Here is a 17188-nt window from a genome sequence, read left to right as displayed (position 1 = left end):
TTTTTTTTTGAGTATATGTGAGGCTGTGTTTATATACATCATATGCAGACAATAAGAATTATTTAGATTCTTCAGAATCTGACACCCTCTTCTGGAGTGTCTGAAGATAGCTACAGCATACTTAAATATAATAAATAAATAAATCTTTAAAAAGAAAAGGAAAAGGAAAAAGGAAGACCAGGCCTGACATTTGCATGTTCATAGAGGAAACTGGAAGAGACCCCAATCTAACCTCAGCAGGGTGCTTCCTTCTGGATGGTAGCTCACAGTTTCATTCCAGCAAGAAAGGCAAATCACTGAGTTCAAGGACAGTAAGGTTCAGGACAGCCAAGGTTATGAAGGGAAAGGGGCTATGTAGAGAATACAAACTGACAAAACAAGAACAAGGAAAAAGAAGTGACAGTGTAGCTTGGGGTAGGGTACCAACAAGAGAAAGCCTTCTGTTACCACTTACAAATACCAGTAGCCTTGCACCCTTCTGCCCAGGTCCCTGCCTTCCTTTCTAGGAATTCTAAGGATGCCAGGGGGTGGGGAAATCCAGATTAACTTTTTAATAACAAAGACTTGGGCTTTTATGTCTATAGGAAGCCCTTCTCAGTGCCTTTAACTACCACTGAAATTCAGGGCTGTGACTCAACTGTAACAAGCAACAGTGCTAAGAACCTGCAGCCTTTGAAAACAACTTTTTTTTTAAAGTGGGGGACACAACTCAGCAGTAGAACCCCTCAGGTTCATCCCTAATACTTGTTAGGGAAACAGCCTCAATGTCCAGAGCTGAGGCCTCGTGGGTGAACTGCTTCAAGCTCTGAGTATCATCTAAATAAAGAAAAGATATCATGTGGTTGCTTAATTTATTTATTTTATTATTTCTATTTTTTGTTTTGTTTTAGATAAGGCCTCACTCTGTAGCTCTGGCTGACCTAGGACTGACTACATGTCTTAATTAGGGTTTCACAGCTGAGAAACAGACACCATACCAATGTAAGACTTAGAAAACCCAACAGTCAGTGGTGGCTCGAGCTCTTAATGAGAGCACTCTGGAGGCAGAGGCAGTCAGTTTCTGAGTTTGAGGCCAGCCTGGTGAAAGACAGGTTTAGGCAGGCAGGGCTTGGTTAGGTAGGCAGGGTTAGGTAGGCAGGGTTAGGCAGGGTTAGGCAGGCAGGCAGGCATGCCGGCAGAAGTTTTTAATTTATTCCAGGTACTTCAGTGTGAGTTTTTAATTTTCCACGTTTTTCATGGTTTCTCGCCATATTCCAGTTCCTAAATTGTGGTTTTCTCATTTTCCAAAATTTTCAGGATTTCTTACCATATTTCCGGTCCTACAGTGTGAGATTCTCATTTTCCACGTATTTCAAGATTTATCGCCATATTCAGGGTCCTACAGTGTTATATTTTAATTTTCCACGTTTTTCAGGGTTTCTCGCTATATCCTGGGTCCTACAGTATGATTTTCTCATTTTCCATATTTTTAAGGATTTCTCGCCATATTCTAGACCTTCAGTGTGAGTTTTTAATTTTCCACGTTTTTCAAGGTTTCTCGCCATATTCAGCATTGTACAATGATATTTTCTGGTTTTCTACCTTTTTCAGGTTTTCTCTCCATATTCCATGTCCTAAATTGTGATTTAGGAAGTTATGTCATTTCTTCACAACTTAGAGATGGAGTACATTGAGGCCCGCAAAAACAACCTGGAGCTCAAGAAGGAGATAAATTTCTATCGGTAAGTTCTTGTCAGGGAGGCTACCACTTGTGAAATGGCCATTTGTACCTTCCTTTGTTTCTGGACTGGAGAGTCTTCAGGTCTGATTCTATCTCTTCTGGCTTTTAGCCATCGCTGTGCGTTGGATGTTTTGGACTCAGTTTTCCTAAGTCTCTAAGAAACCCCTCCCAGTGTTGTCCAGGCATCCTCAAGAGCCTCTAGATAGGAAAGTGATTCAGACCATGAGAGGGTTATTATGCAGTATTGGGCCTCTGGGGCTCAGGCAGGGTTTTACAGAACTAAGTGAGATGTAACACAAGGATTGAGTAACTTCTTTGGTTTTACCGACCTACCCTTATTGTACTTGCACCCTATTAATTGGTATTGCCCCAATGCATGGGCTGTCATGGGTAGATGGAGATCCCTCTTTCTTTTGGAGAAACATGGACCCTTTCTAGTGTTTGGACTGCAGCAAAATTTTCTCCTTCCTTGAAATGGCTGTTTGCTGTTTGTACAGTTGTCATGGATGTATTGAGATGGATATTATTAGGTCTTCATGGGAACCAGGATGCATGTTGGGTTAGTGGGACCTGTAAGTAGAAATGGGAGAAGGAGGCTGCAGGACCTTACTATGTAGAGTGTGTTTCCAGTAACCTGTACAGCCAGCTCCTGATGGAGAAGAATCTTATAAAGAAGAAGTTGGTGATATTGAAGCAGGAGAGCAAGAAAGTACAGGCTGATTGGGCCATCATTCATAAATATTTGGTGGACTTGAACCTGAGTGGTAAATATGAACAGGAGAAGACCAGCAACCTTGAGACTCAAGAACATCAGATAGGGACAAACAATTCAGTCAGCCTATGACTGTCTGATACCATTTGCACATTAGATCCATCTTTGCTTCCACCCACCACCTTTCTGATCCAAACTCCCAAGCAGCCACCCACCTCATGGAATGTAGCTGTTCATTGCTTTGTCTTCACACAAGTATTCTGGGAAGTTAGGCTCTTGTGAGACACTGAATTAGCCTCTTGTGAGATACTGTTGCCACTGGCAAGTGTACCTTTCAACTCTGCTTTAATCTGCAGTCCACTAAGGGTGACAAGTGAATAACATGTCACATTCTTGCATGTCCTCATGATAGGTGGAATGCTATGCAGAGCTTTGAGTGAGTTCTGGGTCCTTAGACAGGAGACATGCAGAGGTCATGTGACATCCCAGGTACATGCACCTTGGATTAGAGCCAAGTACAAATGTCAAATGAGTGCTTCTCATTATCATTGATCTGGATGGCATGTGGCCTTCTCCTCTCTTTTGTAATCCATTGAGGTCTCTTCCTTTGCCATGTTCTTGGTTGGAACTGATAGAAGCCTGAGTTGATCTCTGTCACTTGTTTTGTGACTGTTGTTGAATACTTTGCCCTGTCTGCAGATTTAACATCCATAATTTCAGTGAAAATATTAATGTTGACTATCAAGTACAGTTCAGGTGATGGGAGGCAGCAGCCTGACAGCTGCCATGCCTGTCCCCACCAAGCCTGTGTCTTAGTAACTGCTTTCCTCTTGCAGGTCTCAGAAACTGCAAGAGAGCTGGGATTGGCCACACCCCAAGAAGAGAGCATCCTGCAGAATGAGTTGCCACCCCAAGAGCCCCCTGCTGAGCATCATCCCCAGCATCCACAATCTTCCTTGGATGAATCTTCTTCCATATAGTTCATTTCCTTAGGGTGAATTGGCCCTAACTAGGAAACCATGGCTGATTCAAAGTGTTATTCCCTTTTCTCTTCAGACAACTCCCCTTGGCAGAGAACTGAGGCTATTGCACTGCCACCAAGTGTACAAGAGGAGTAACAGGCTGTAGGTCTGTGCTGCTTAAATGTGCAGAAAGAGAAAGGAGCTGAACAATAATTTTATGTTAGAGTTTTGGGTTTTGTTCTTTGAGTTGTTGCTATGTTATTTAGAAGTTATATGTGCTTGTTCTTGTTTTTCACTGTTTTTTTTTTTTTTGCTTTTACCTCTATATTAATTGAACTTTTAAAACCTGTTTTTTTAAAAATCTATTTCTTATGAATAAAAATTGATTTGCAAGTAGTGACTCTTGAAAACCATCTTCCTTATTCGAGTGTTCTATCCCCTGCTGTAGACCTAGGAATCACAATCAGAGATGGATCTCTGTAAGTTCCAGGCAGCTAGGGCTACATAGTTAAGTCATAGCCACGTAGGTGTATAGATGGTGATGATCTTTCGTGTTTGGATAATGTCACTTACCCCATGGACACACACTTTATGATGTAATCACTGCCATATTGTATCCATGCTGTCATGAATTCTCTTACTCCTAACATATAGTACTCTATAACACACATTCATTTATGACCCTGTGGACCAGATACTGAGTAATATGCAGTCATTTCTCTAAAGCTGCTGAGGAAATAAAAACATTCACAAAGGAATATAAAATAAATCAGGAGGGCCAGAGGCATATGCCTCAGTTTTGCTTGCAGTACAGCATCAGTGACAACCACACAGCAGATATAATGACCTTTCAAGTCATGCTGGGAAATAGCTTTTTATAGATGGGGTTGTCCTTGATCATAAACTTGCTATCTTTTTTGTTGTTGCTGATTAGACTTATGTTTATCATTTATGTGAATGGATGTTTTTCCTACTGTGTCCTACAGTATGGGGCGCCTCCTGAGGGCAGTTCCCTCAGAGGCCAGAAGAAGGAATCACATCCATTCCTGGAGATGATTGTTAGGCACCATGTGGGACTTCTAGAGAGCAGCAGATGCTCTAACCTGTGAGGCATCTCCACACCTGCAGTTGGCTTTTGTCCTTCCCGTGCCTGTGCTGTATTAGGTGGACAGGATCAACTCCAATTGAGTGGAGAAATCTCAGGAGACTGTAGGTACAGTGCCTGACCTGCGCTTACTCATTGTCCTAGGCTGCCAGGCATGTATGCAGGGATCTGATGTTAACACTGCATTCAGTTCTCTATTCAGGATCTTGCCTCAGTATCCTTTATTTTCAGTTTTAGAGCAGATCTTCACCTCTCATGTAGGATGACAATGTAGATTAGGCACATCTGTAAAATTTAGATTTGAGATTAGCTTCCTAGAAGCTAGATTGGGAAAATGAATCCCTCTTGATAGCATGGAATGTTTCTGTTGTTTCCTTTTTTTTATTAGATCTTTTTTTATTTACATTTCAAATGTTATCCCCTTTCCTGATTTCCCCTTTAAAAACCCCCTATCTCCTCCCCTCCTCTCCCTGCTCACCAACCATTCCACTCTGGCTTCCTAGCCTGCACATTCCCCTAAACTGGGACATAGAGCCTTCACGGACCAAGGGCCCCTCCTCCCATTGATGACCAACAAAGCCATTATCTACTACATACGCAGATGGAGCCAGGAGTCTCACCATGTGTACTTTGGTTGGTGGTTTAGTCTCTGGGAGCTCTGGGGGTACTGGCTAGTTCATATTGCTGTTCCTCCTATGGGGCTCCAAACAACATCAGCTCCTTGGGTCCTTTTTCTAGCTCCTCCATTGGGTCGTTGTGCGCAGTCTAATGGTTGATGGAGAGCATCCACCTCTTTATTTGTCAAGCACAAGCAGAGCCTCTCAAGAGACATACACATACAAAGAGACAGAGAGAGAGAGAGAAAGAGACACAGAGAGAGAGAGACAAAGAGACAGAGAGAGAAACAGAAGAGAGAGAAAAGGAACATAACTACAAATATAGAGCTTATGAAATTCCTTGGTTTAGATGATCAGTTGATGAGCTGATGACATGGGTGAGCAGATATTCATCATTGCTGCCAAGCCTAGAAACTTGAATTTCTTGTGCATTCTTGGAAAAGTCACAAAATGACTTTTAAGACCATAGTGAAATCTAATGTGGAGGAATCCTGCAGATTTCTATTAGTAATCTCTCATGGCACCTTGTATGTTACACTACTTCAACACACCCTGAAACCTGCCAGTGTAGATGTTCACTGAGAGACTGTGGTGTGCATCACCACCATGAAGATCAGCAATGTTTTGATGTATTGCATTCTGCAATTCCTAAGGTGAGACAAAGCCTCATCTTTTAGAGAGGTAGGTAGGATTCGCTGTCAGGGAATAAAGTCTGAATTCAGTCAATTTGATACAAAGAGAACTGTACAAAGAATCTGTGAAACCAAGAGCCTGTGCGTTGATTAAAATCAACAAGGTAGACAAATGCTTAGCCAAACTAACTGAAAGGTAGAGAGACAATACCCAAAATAGCAAAATCAGAAATGAAATAGGAGACATAACAATGGACACTGAGGAAATTGAAAGAATCACTAGGTTTTACTGCAGAAGCCTGTACTGCAAAAAATAGCAAAATCTAAATGAAATGGGTGATTTATATACAGTTATCAATGATCAAAGTTAAATAAAGATCTGGTAAAGTAACTAACAGTCCTATAACTCCTAAGAAAATAGAAACAGTCATCAAAAGTCTTCCATTCCAAAAAAGCCCAAGGCCAGAAAGTTGTAGTGCAGAATTCTACCAGATATTCAAAAAAGAGTTAGTACAATACTCCTCAAATTATTCATAAAGTAGAAACAGAAGAAACATAGCTAAACTCATTCTATGAGTTCATAGCACCCTGATACAGAAACCACACAAAGACTCAACAAAGAAAGAGGAATTCAGTTCAATTTCTCTTTTTTAACCACTCCTGCAAATTTACTTATTTTCATAATAAGGAAGAACATGTCTTCCTTGTATATTTAAAGTTATAAAATTAGATACTGTTATAGGACAGAAGGTAATTGGGTTCATAAAAAGTGATGTGAGGAACATGCTCATGGATTTGGAACCAGTCACGACTATGTGTCCTGGTTATTGAAAATTAAGATCAGAGTGACATAGTTGAATGTCTTTAAGAAGGTGACTTGTGGGTGACCCTGATCCTAAAATGCCTCCTGTATTTTAGTCTATAGAGAAAAACATAGGAAAAAGAAAAAAAATGGGGTACATCCAGGAAACAGGTCTAGAGGCCATTAAATATTCCCAGAGGAAAAGTTTCAAACAGTTGTTTAAAGTGTTTTACCAGGTGGCATGAAAGATATACTTTCAAATAAAATTGGTGTGAAATATGTGAGTGTTGGAGACCATATCATGAGAAAGTAAGCCTTTCACAGTTTCCCACCCTAACAAGCCAAGTGGCCTTGTGTTAAGGAGCCAGTCGCCTCCTCCTCCCTATTCCCTTCCTGGCACCAAAGACCCTAAAAAGTTGAATTATAGTCCTGTCTTCCTTATCTCTTCCTGACTCCCAAGTCTTCTAAGGACATGAGTTATGCGCTGAGCCTAGCTTGACACCCAGGGCTGTTAAGGAGGAATCTACACTCTGGAGATAAGACTCAGGATACCTCCCGCCTGCAGTCTGAATTCAGACTTCATGTCCCCAGCTGCCCACTTCTTTGTTCTTTGTTAATTCCCCCTCAGCCCCTCCCTATTTTCTCTCACTGTGTGCTTATAATCAGGCTCCTAGCCTTCATTAAACAGACCTTGACAACTCTTTGCTTGGTCTTACTTCTTTTTCCTGTCCTTTCTCTTTCAGGTTTGTGGTCCCCCTCGTACCCACGAATAACTGGGTCCTGCTGGACAGGACAGGTGAGCGAAAGCTTTACCTATTCACTCACTTTCCACTTTCTCTCTACTTTGGGGTTACTCAAAGAACCCTGAAAACTTTCCACCAAAATCAGGGTTTCTACAGGGCAAAGATTGGAAAACTAGTTATGAAAATACATGCAGAGTTCACTTAAGGGCCTCACTTGAATGGAGGAAAACAGGAAAGTTCAAGGGGAGCAGATAAGTTATTTTTTCAGGACCTGAGGATCAGGGCTTCCTGAGATGAAGGACCCTTACATCCTTGCCCCTGGGGATGACAATGAACATCAGAAAGATGGCAAGACCTACAGGAGCAAAGGGAACTGTGGCACAGGAAATGGACAGAGCCTTTGGCACATGGCTCCCATCTCCACCACAAACTTGTTGTGTGACCCTGGGTGTAGGATGACCTTCTACTCAAAGTCGGACATGCAGATCAACTCCCAGTCACACACTGAGACCAAGCCCCACAAGTGCCCACACTGCTCCAAGACCTTTGCCAACATCTCCTCCCTGGCCCTTATCCTAATCCTTACCCACTCAGGGGCCAAGCCCTATAGTTATAACTTTTGTGAGAAATCCGAATCCTTCTGCCAGCTCTCACATCTGCATTAGCACACCTGAATCCATACTGGTGAGTGACAGACCTTACAAATGTACACACACCCAGGCTGTGAGAAGACTTTCACATAGCTCTCCAAACTGCTGTCTCACAGATGGCAGCACAACAAAGATAAACCCTTCAAATGACACCCACAACTGTCAGCGAGCATATACAGATGCAGTTCATGAATCTACACACACAGTGAAACATGCCAGGGTTTATACTGGCACCGTCTGTAGTTGGGCATATTCATCAGAAACATACCTTATGAAACATGTGCAAACACAACCCTCCTGATCTTCAACAACAAATGCAAGAGGCAGCAGCAGCAACAGCATTGGCACAGGCCCAAGCTCAAGTCCAGGCCCAGGCCCAAGATTTGCAGGTGTCACAGCAGCAGTAGCAGCAACAGAGGCAGCAGCAGCAGGAGCAGCCACCTCCACAACCACCACACTTCCAGTCTCTTGGGGCAGCTCACCAGGGAGGGAGTGGTGGGGACAGAAACCTGAACCCTCCATCCCGGTGTTCCTTTGACATGACCCCCTATAAGCCCGCAGAGCATCATACACACATCTGCCTCAGTGTCACTTCCAGCACATCCAGGTGGAGCACCTGGCCAGCTCTTAGAGATTCATACTGCCTTCCTTTGTCAACTCTTCTTGATAGAAAAGTTCTCTTCTTCATTGACAAGTCCTGTCTCCAGCTCCTTGGGTCTCAGGCATGGCAATCTTTGCAGGATAACCATCCTTAATTTCAGCTGCTCCTGATTGGCCAAGGAATCCTGAGATGATAATGTTATCCACCAGCCTCCATCCAGGCAGAGCTTTTAAAACTGGGGTTTGGTACTTGAGAGAAGGATCTGCTGTGACCTCATATCTTGTCCAGTGTTTGAGGGCGTGTACCTTTCTCCCTATTCATCCTCAAAGTTGGGGCTGATCGAAGACTAGAGACTGGCCCTATCAGATAACAGAGAAGAAACCTCTAAATGTCACCAGCCTTCTGTTCTACACTTACCTGTAAAAGAACAGATTTTGCACATGGCCTGACCCCTGTGAGACCTTTTCTTCCCCTTCCATAATCTCACTTCATATTGGGTGGTGACTATACCTTTTTATTTATAAGGGAACAATAGCTGACTCATGGTCTCCAAGGTGCCAGAGATTCCCAGGTGACCAAGGGTGGCTTAAGAGTGTGAGTTATGATTTTTCCTTACAGCCTCCTACCTTCTCTGCCAACCAAGGGCCTATATACTCAGTCTTACTCTCGAGTCCAATGAGCTCTGGGAGATATGTTAGCTGTTTTCATTGCAACACCATCTGGGTTTTTGCAGAGAAGGGAGAATTCTGGGCAAACATAGAACTGGACTTTGCCTCCCTAGGTACCAGGGTCAGATGCCGGACATGGCCTGCTCATTACCGCCATCTTTGCTGTAACCATTTCTGTGTTTATAAATGCACTATCTCTGAAAATTTTCATATTGATGTTTTATTTTGTCTAATTTTTTTGTCCACCTTGTCCTTCGTCCATGGTATTTTAATTTTCTTTTGCCTTTTAATTTTTCTAATCATGGAAGATATCAGAAAATATTCAAATAATCAGGAAGTATACAGTTCTTATAAAGCAATTTAAAAATTAAAAACTTATGTACAAACTAAGGAGTGTTTTTAGATAATTGTATAGATATAAATTCAAATTTAGGGATGAAAAAGAAAAAAGAAAAGAAAGAGCAATTTGCAAATTCTTCTGGAATAACAACAACAACAACAAAAAAAAAACCCACGATACCGAAAACTATTCTCAACAGTATAAGAACTTCTGGTGGTATCACCATCCCTGACCTCAAGCTTTACTAGAGAGAAATCATAGATGGCACTGGTACAGTGAAAGGCAGGTAGATCAATGGAATGGGATTGAAGACCCAGAAATGAACCTATATATCTATGGTCACTTGATCTTTGACAAAGGTGCTAAAACCATCCAGTGGAAAAAAGACAGCATTTTCAACAATTGGTGCTGGTTTAACTGGCAGTCAGCATGTAGAAGAATGCAAATCGACCCAATCTTTTTTTTTTTTTTTTTTTAAAGTCTGATGGAGTCCTTCAATTATCTTCTCTAAAACTGGCTTTTGAATTTCCTTGGCATTATTGTTCATGATGGAGTTTTCCTTTCCCCTTTGTGATAGATGGCTGTGCTATGTCTGTATTGAAAATTATTAACTTTAAGAACTTGCAACACACCATTTCATACTCTACTGTATTAGAAAGTTTCTTTTGAATATTGAATTGCTTTTCTTGTAGACTAGTCCATGTATGTGATTTTCTGTTTCTCTGTTCATGTTTCTAATATACTGCTTTGGTTTGTATGTTAATATGTTTTCTAATAGAAGTGGAGAGATTCATTTCTCTTCTTGTCTGCTTGATATCCTAACTGAGTCCTGCATTTATATTGGCATTTTCTCCCTAACCACGAGAAATTTTCTCTTATGATTTGAATAAAAGTTATTTATGCCTCCAGATTTACATTTTTTTCCTTCTTCTATGATCACACTTTTTAAGTCTGGTGTGTTCATAGTATTTCAAGTGTCTGGAGATTCTTGCTTATATCTTGGCATTGTTTTATCATTTTCTTTATTAAAATGATCCAAACTCCACCTCATCTTCAACTTCAGCTATGCTGCCCTCTACTTGATTCATTACATTTGTTGGTATAGCCTCCCATGGAGTTTTTGAATATGGCTTATTCTATTTTATCACTTCCAGAATTTCAGTTAGATTTTGAATACGTATTCACCACATTTAATTGTATTGCTGGAGGCTCTGATGAATAAACTTATCCTTTCCAGTTCTTTTTGCACTGGCTGGCTGGTTCAACTCAGGTGTTCCAGCTTATATTCCTCTCTAACCTGACTGATTCAATCTGGCTTCTCTCAGCCTCCACTGAACTCTTCTGCTTGGACTCAAACTAACTCTGGCAATTTGTTCTAAACTTCTGGCTCCTTTTTATTCTTACTTCCCCTACTTCTGCTGACCTGCACTGAACTGCATAAACTCACAAATGAACTCACCTCCACTGCACTGCACTCACTGCACTGACTCCCCACTCACTGACTGAACTGAATTCATGAACTGATTCTTCAGAACTCCAAGACTCTACTCATTACTCCTCTTAAAGAGTTTTTCTCCTGGGAGATGGGAATATCCTATCTCTGACACTTTCCGTCAAATCTTTCACTGATTCATCACTTTCTCTGCTCCTCAATTTTATGTGACTGATTGGGATTAAAGGAGAATATTAAATGATACTGGCCAGAGGTAATAAACTTGTGTACTGAGGGGGTGTCTATATTCCTGCCAGATCACAGAGACCTAGAAGAGCTTTGGATGTGATATCTTGTCAAAAAGTCATGTTGCTTGATTCAAATTCTTCTACAAGATTTTCTTTATCATGTACAATTCTTTATTCCGTATCAAATCATTTCTTTATTCAGTTGATCTCTAAGTGGGAGTGCATGAATGTGTGTATGTATTCACTTACAGCTCCTTCAGAAGTTTACTTTCTTAAATAGGAACGGGGAGTAGAGAGGTCACAAAGGAGGAAATGAGCTGGTAGTGGTGGTACATGGCTTTAATCCCAGCACTTGGGAGGCAGAGGCAGGTGGATTTCTTAGTATAAGGCCATCCAAAACTATACTGAGAAACCTTGTCTCAAAGAAACCAAAAAAAAAAAAAAAAAAAAAAAAAAAGGGAGGACTGTGAGGAGTGCAGGTAAAACTAAAAATGTCCAATTGAAGAGTTGTATGAAAACCTAATAAAACAGTAGTTTTCAATATATATATATGAAAATTTTATATGTAAGCAATCTAAATGAAAAGCTCATAAAATGAAAGAGAGATAGAGTCCAAACTGGATATCGCTCATTAATGATTGTAGCTGGCTGAAGGCTAATTCATAGATTGCCCGATGTCTCTCAACATCACCAAGGATTGTCTCTAACTCTGCAAACTTCATCCATGAGGCACAATTTTCAGGACCAAATTCCAGAAACTTTATAAAGCTTCCTGCATCTGCCAAATTCTCAAAGCTGCAGTTCCACATCTATGCAACCTTTGAATAACTTGTTCTTTGGATATTTCCCTAGGGAAGTTGTCAAAGCTCTTCTGGCCAATGGCAATTTCTTCTGTCTTATTTCAAACTGTGCATAATAAAACCACATTTTAGCAAATGTGAACTTTGTGTGAGGAATGAGTTGCAAAGACGTTTTGTATACCTGTCTTGTCCTCTCAGGATCCTTGGCCTCCAGCTCTTCATACAGTACATAGTTAACCCAGAGGTAGATGTTGTGCTTCCAATGCCTCTTCTCCTGGATGGGTGGCACATTGGCAATGGCTCTCTCATAGACTTCCAGCACAGGGTCAGCTTCTGCCTCACTTTCCACCAAGCATAAATAATGAAACTATGCGTCATAATTGTGTGGATTAGCCTTCACTTCTTCCTACTAGAATCTGTGTTTTCTCACGATGCTATCTTCTACAACCCTCCAGTCACCAAACTTCTTCTCAAAGATGATGTAGTTTTTCAAGAGTTCTTGGGCCTCCTGTTTGGAAATCCTATCCAGGACATATCTGTAGATAACTTGTACCCTTTCAAATTCTTTCTGATTTTCCTCAAATTTAGCAAAGGCCACATAGAGGTGTTGGTCCATATGCTCGTCCCCAAAAACCTCCACCCTTCTCTCATAGACTTTCTGCGCATGAGCAAACGAAGCATGCTTCTCTTCAAACCGAGAATACTTGAACCAGTTCTTCATAGCAGGGTCCACAAGCACAAAGCATTCATAAATGGTGCGGGCCCAATCCACCACTTTGTATCTTAGCTCCAAGTTGATGTAGGAGTTCCAGGCCTGCTCCTCAGGCTACCATTTCATCCAGCGCTCAAACATCTGCCGAGCACCAGCAACGTTGCCCAACATCTCCTCCATGTATGTGTACTTGTACCAGAACTGGTTGACTCGTGGCAGAGTTGTTATGGCACCATCCCTGATGTTTCAGGCATGCTTGACATGCGGTTCTTCATCTCCATTTCTGCAGATTTCAGCCAGAGCGTAATATTTCAGTAGCCCACATCTAAAGCGCGCTCCTATGTGGATCGAGCCCTTTGAAGTTCTTTCAGGCTTTCCTCCCATTGTGCGTATTTTATCCAGTTGCAGTCCTCTTTAGTCTTAGGTTATCTTCAAAAGTCTTTCTTTCCGGTGTTGTAATCGTTGAATTCTTCTTCATCTGTGATCTTCTGGTGAGGTGGAGTGCAAGGAGATCGATTTCTTGCTCTTTAGCTTCTCTTAAGAGCTGCTCTGCAGTTATCTGCACCTTGGCTGGAGCTTTGTTTTTGACCTGGGCTACTTTAGGAAGGTGCTGCTGTTTCCCAGCCATGGTGCACAATGCCATGAATGCAGCAGGGGAGCACAAGCTTGCGAGCAAACCTGGCTCACAACTGAACTCCAGCAACACCGTTCAACAACCGGGCCCTACAACAGAGCCAGACCAAAACACACTAGATCCCCTAAAGAGGGGTTTTAATGTAGGGCTAAATGCAAGTCTAGAGTTGATCAATGCACTTCAGAGAAACTATTAATCTAGCTCTGGGAAAGTACTCCTATGACCATAGTCATCAGCTCAAGATTGCAAAGTTCCTTTGGTTGCCTTCCAAGTAGAGGCTTAAAGTACTTCTCACTGTGTTAGAAACTGCCTGTCTACAAATGTGTATACATCTGATCTTCTAATATTGGTCAGTCTTCTCTATATTGAGGGAATTTATTGGGATGACTTTCAGTCTGTAGTCCCAACTCTCCAACAATGGTCAGCTGCAATTAGCAAGTCTAGTTGCTCAGCCACACCAGTTGGTCCCAACTAGTCTAGTTGTTTCAGTTGGCTGGCTGTAGAAGTGTTTTACAACAGCAGTGCTGGCAATGAAATGCAAGCAGGTGAAGGACAGTGAATCTTGCTTCTTCTGCTGGCCTTATATAGGTCTCCAGCAGAGGGTGTGGCCAGGATTAAGGGTGTGTCCCACCCACCAAGCCTGGATCTGGGACTTGTTTAGCTGCAGGCTGACCTTGAACTAAGTGATCTCCTGATCTTAAAGGTGTGTACAACCTTGCTTGGACCTAATATCCATACCTAGATCTAGGTCAGAAACATGTGTCTTTCAGCTAAAGATCTGGATCAAAGGTGAGCCCTCCAATTCTGGCCTGTAGTTCTTTCCATATATAGTCAAGTTGATAACCAGGAATAGCCATTCCACTTCTGGATAAAGGAAGGAAGCCCCTCTGACCCTCTTTCACAGTCTGTGTTCATACTGAAAATCCTTAATCCTTGCTCCACTGGAGATTTCTGTCATGCCTGAGATTGCTTCAAAGAATATTCCTGCTCTTTTGCCCTCTCTCTCTCTCTCTCTCTCTCTCTCTCTCTCTCTCTCTCTCTCTCTCTCTCTCTCTCTCTCTCTCTCTCTCTCTCTCTCTCTCTCTCTCTCTCTCTCTCTCTCTCTCTGCATGTGTGTGTGTGTGTGCATGTAAGAGAAAGAAAAAGAGGACTCACAAGCACACATAACACACATCAATCAAAATTTATTAAGGCTTAGATAGCATTTGTTTGATTTTCTTTACTTGTTTTAAATTGTTTAATATCAAGATGGGTAAGGTTTAGAGTTTTGTGGTTTTCTTCTTCCTGTGGGATAGAGGTTAAGCTAAAAGTTTTCCTGGTTACAGGCTAAAGGACATACTTATTTGCAAGAAAAGCTTTGTGTTTGTGGGGGTTTTGTTTTGTTTTGTTTTGTTTTGTTTTTGTTTTGTTTTCTCTGTGTAGCCCTGGCTGTCCTGGAACTCACTCTGTAGACCAGGCTGACCTCGAACTCAGAAATCAGTCTGCCTCTGCCTCCCAAGTGCTGGGATTAAAGGCGTGCACCACCACTGTCCGGCTTCTTACTACTTTAAAAAAAAAACAATCAAGAAATGCCAATATCCCAAATAACATGTGAGTGAACATCTCAATAAAATATTTAAAGTCAAGCCCATCAGATGGTAAAAGTACAAACTTGAAGAACTTGAAGACTTACACAAGTTTGATACTAGAATCCACTGTGCAAGGAGAAACTTGTCTCCTGAAAATGTTTTTCTGTTCTCCACATGTACATTGTGAAACATGAGTACACACACACACACACACACACACACACACACACAAAATTTTGGTTATGGAAAAGTTTACTGAGAGAGCCACATATTTGAACATGCTTCTCACCACCCAAATTCAGAATAGCTACAGTCACAGTCCTGTGGAATACATACTCCCCTTGAAAACAAAACAAGCTAAAAAAGCAAAAGAATTAACAAAAATTAACCAAACAAAACCCCAGCCCACACAGATCAAGTTTAGGAGGACAGATGTCATAGGATCTAGTTTCTTCTTTACGTGGAATTTTAACACCAGAAGGGAAGACTAGATAAAATGAATTACCATGCTGTGTGACCTACTGTTGGAGAAGTGACTCGGGAATTTCCAATAATGTTTATAAAGAAGGTATTCATAACAAAGCCGCATGTCACAGTAGGGATTTGCTGCACATCTCATAAAAGTCTCTTCTTGGTCAGATCACCCTAAGTTCATCCTGATTCAATCCTAAGAAAAGGCTTCATGTGCAGTGCAAGGGAAATGGATTCAACTAAAGACAGCCACTACCCTGCAAGTGACTGGCAAAGGCTATTCTACCTATGCATGCCTTGGACCCTAAGTAGCCAAAAATCGGCTTACACTGTTTCTCAAGAGGTGCCAGCTAAGCAACTGTGAATCTGAACCACCTACAGCAGTCATCCTACAGGCTAAGTCCTCTGCACTTAGACAGGACTGAAACTAAAGGTGGGAAAACCCTATCAATGATTCTTCATTTACTATCTTTTATTGCTACTAACACAATCGTCATTGTTGTTACATGAATACATACTATCCTATCGTAGCCACAGGGCCCATTAAAGGCCCTTGGTCTTTACTGTAATAAGCAATAATATTGATCTCTTGTCATCTGCTAGGCAGCAGGCTCAGCATCTCACTTAAACAATATCAATGTGATATCTGGATTCTTAGCATCACTGTCAGATAATATTGCCCGCCGCTTTTGTTCCCCCTGGTAAGAACACACTCAGGGCAACCGGAATCTTCTGCGGCACAAGCTTTATTGCTTACCCCATCAGGAGCCAGTGGAGAAGAGAGCCAGAGAGAGAGAGAGATGGCGGAGCCCCCTCCCTTTTATGGAGGACTGTCCTCCGCCTCGGACGTGTCACTCCCTGATTGGCTGCAGCCCATCAGCCAGAGTTGTCGTCACGGGAAAGGCGGAGCACATGGGGTGGGAAACTACCCCAGCACATGTGCAGATGGTTTGTTTACTACTTAGAACACAGGTGTCAGTGCCATCTTATAATGGCGAATGTGAGGACGGCTCCTTACAAGATAAGGGAACAAAATCTCAGCATGATGGACCCACTTGCCCAAGGCTGTAGTTAGAACAAACTGAGAAGCTGTAAGTCATGATTATGCCCACCTACTCTTCCTTCTCTGACACCACACCCAAAATGCAGGGTAACAAGCCATCTGCCCACATCACTCAATTAGTCCTGACCTCTCAGCACTCCACCACCTAGTGGTCACGGTGATCAATGCTCTACTCTATATGACCAAGAGCAAGTCCTCATCTTGTGAGGTGAGTAAGGACTGAGTGAGGCACAGGGAAGCCTGGAACTCTCAGGCACCCAGTCAGCTGGCTCCACGGCCTACTTCCTCACCTTGTCCCAATTTGGTGATGTTCTGAACTCATGCTGGTATAATAGGCATCTTTGCTTTCGCCCTTCTAGCTCCTATTAATTCTGTCTATCCAGAAAGATGACAAACATACTCTGCTTAGAAAGAAAAGCAAGTCTGAAACACAAGAAAAATAACACTTTTATGCTTTTGTTTTATTTATGTTTTTTATTTTAAACTCCAAATTTTATTCCCTTCCTGGTCTTCTCTCTGGCTCTTCCACATCTCATACCTCCTCCCTTTCCCCTCCTGTGTTCACAAGAATCCACACCCACCCCACCAGACCTCTAAACTCCCTTAGATCTCCAGTCACTTGAGGGTTAGGTGCATCTTCTTTGACTAAACCCAGACCAAGCTATCCTCTTCTTTATATGTGTGAAGTCATAGCCACCTAGGGATACA

The 17188-nt window shown here is 42.0% G+C and overlaps 2 pseudogenes; one reads left to right on the top strand and one right to left on the bottom strand.

Moving 5' to 3' along the window:
• Window positions 1-5489: 5489 nt before the first annotated feature.
• On the top strand, window positions 5490-8574 carry LOC147004439 (zinc finger protein 384-like; annotated as a pseudogene).
• Window positions 8575-11819: 3245 nt separating this feature from the next.
• LOC110287925 (crooked neck-like protein 1 pseudogene) lies at window positions 11820-13387 on the bottom strand (annotated as a pseudogene).
• Between the last annotated feature and the right edge of the window lie 3801 nt (window positions 13388-17188).

The sequence above is a fragment of the Mus caroli genome, unplaced genomic scaffold (genome assembly GCF_978045245.1).
Source record: "Mus caroli unplaced genomic scaffold, Mus_caroli_1 scaffold_6, whole genome shotgun sequence".
In the NCBI taxonomy this organism is placed as follows: Eukaryota; Metazoa; Chordata; class Mammalia; order Rodentia; family Muridae; genus Mus; species Mus caroli.
The sequence above is the reverse complement of the archived record's forward strand: the minus strand, read 5'-3'. Positions and strand labels throughout refer to the sequence as shown.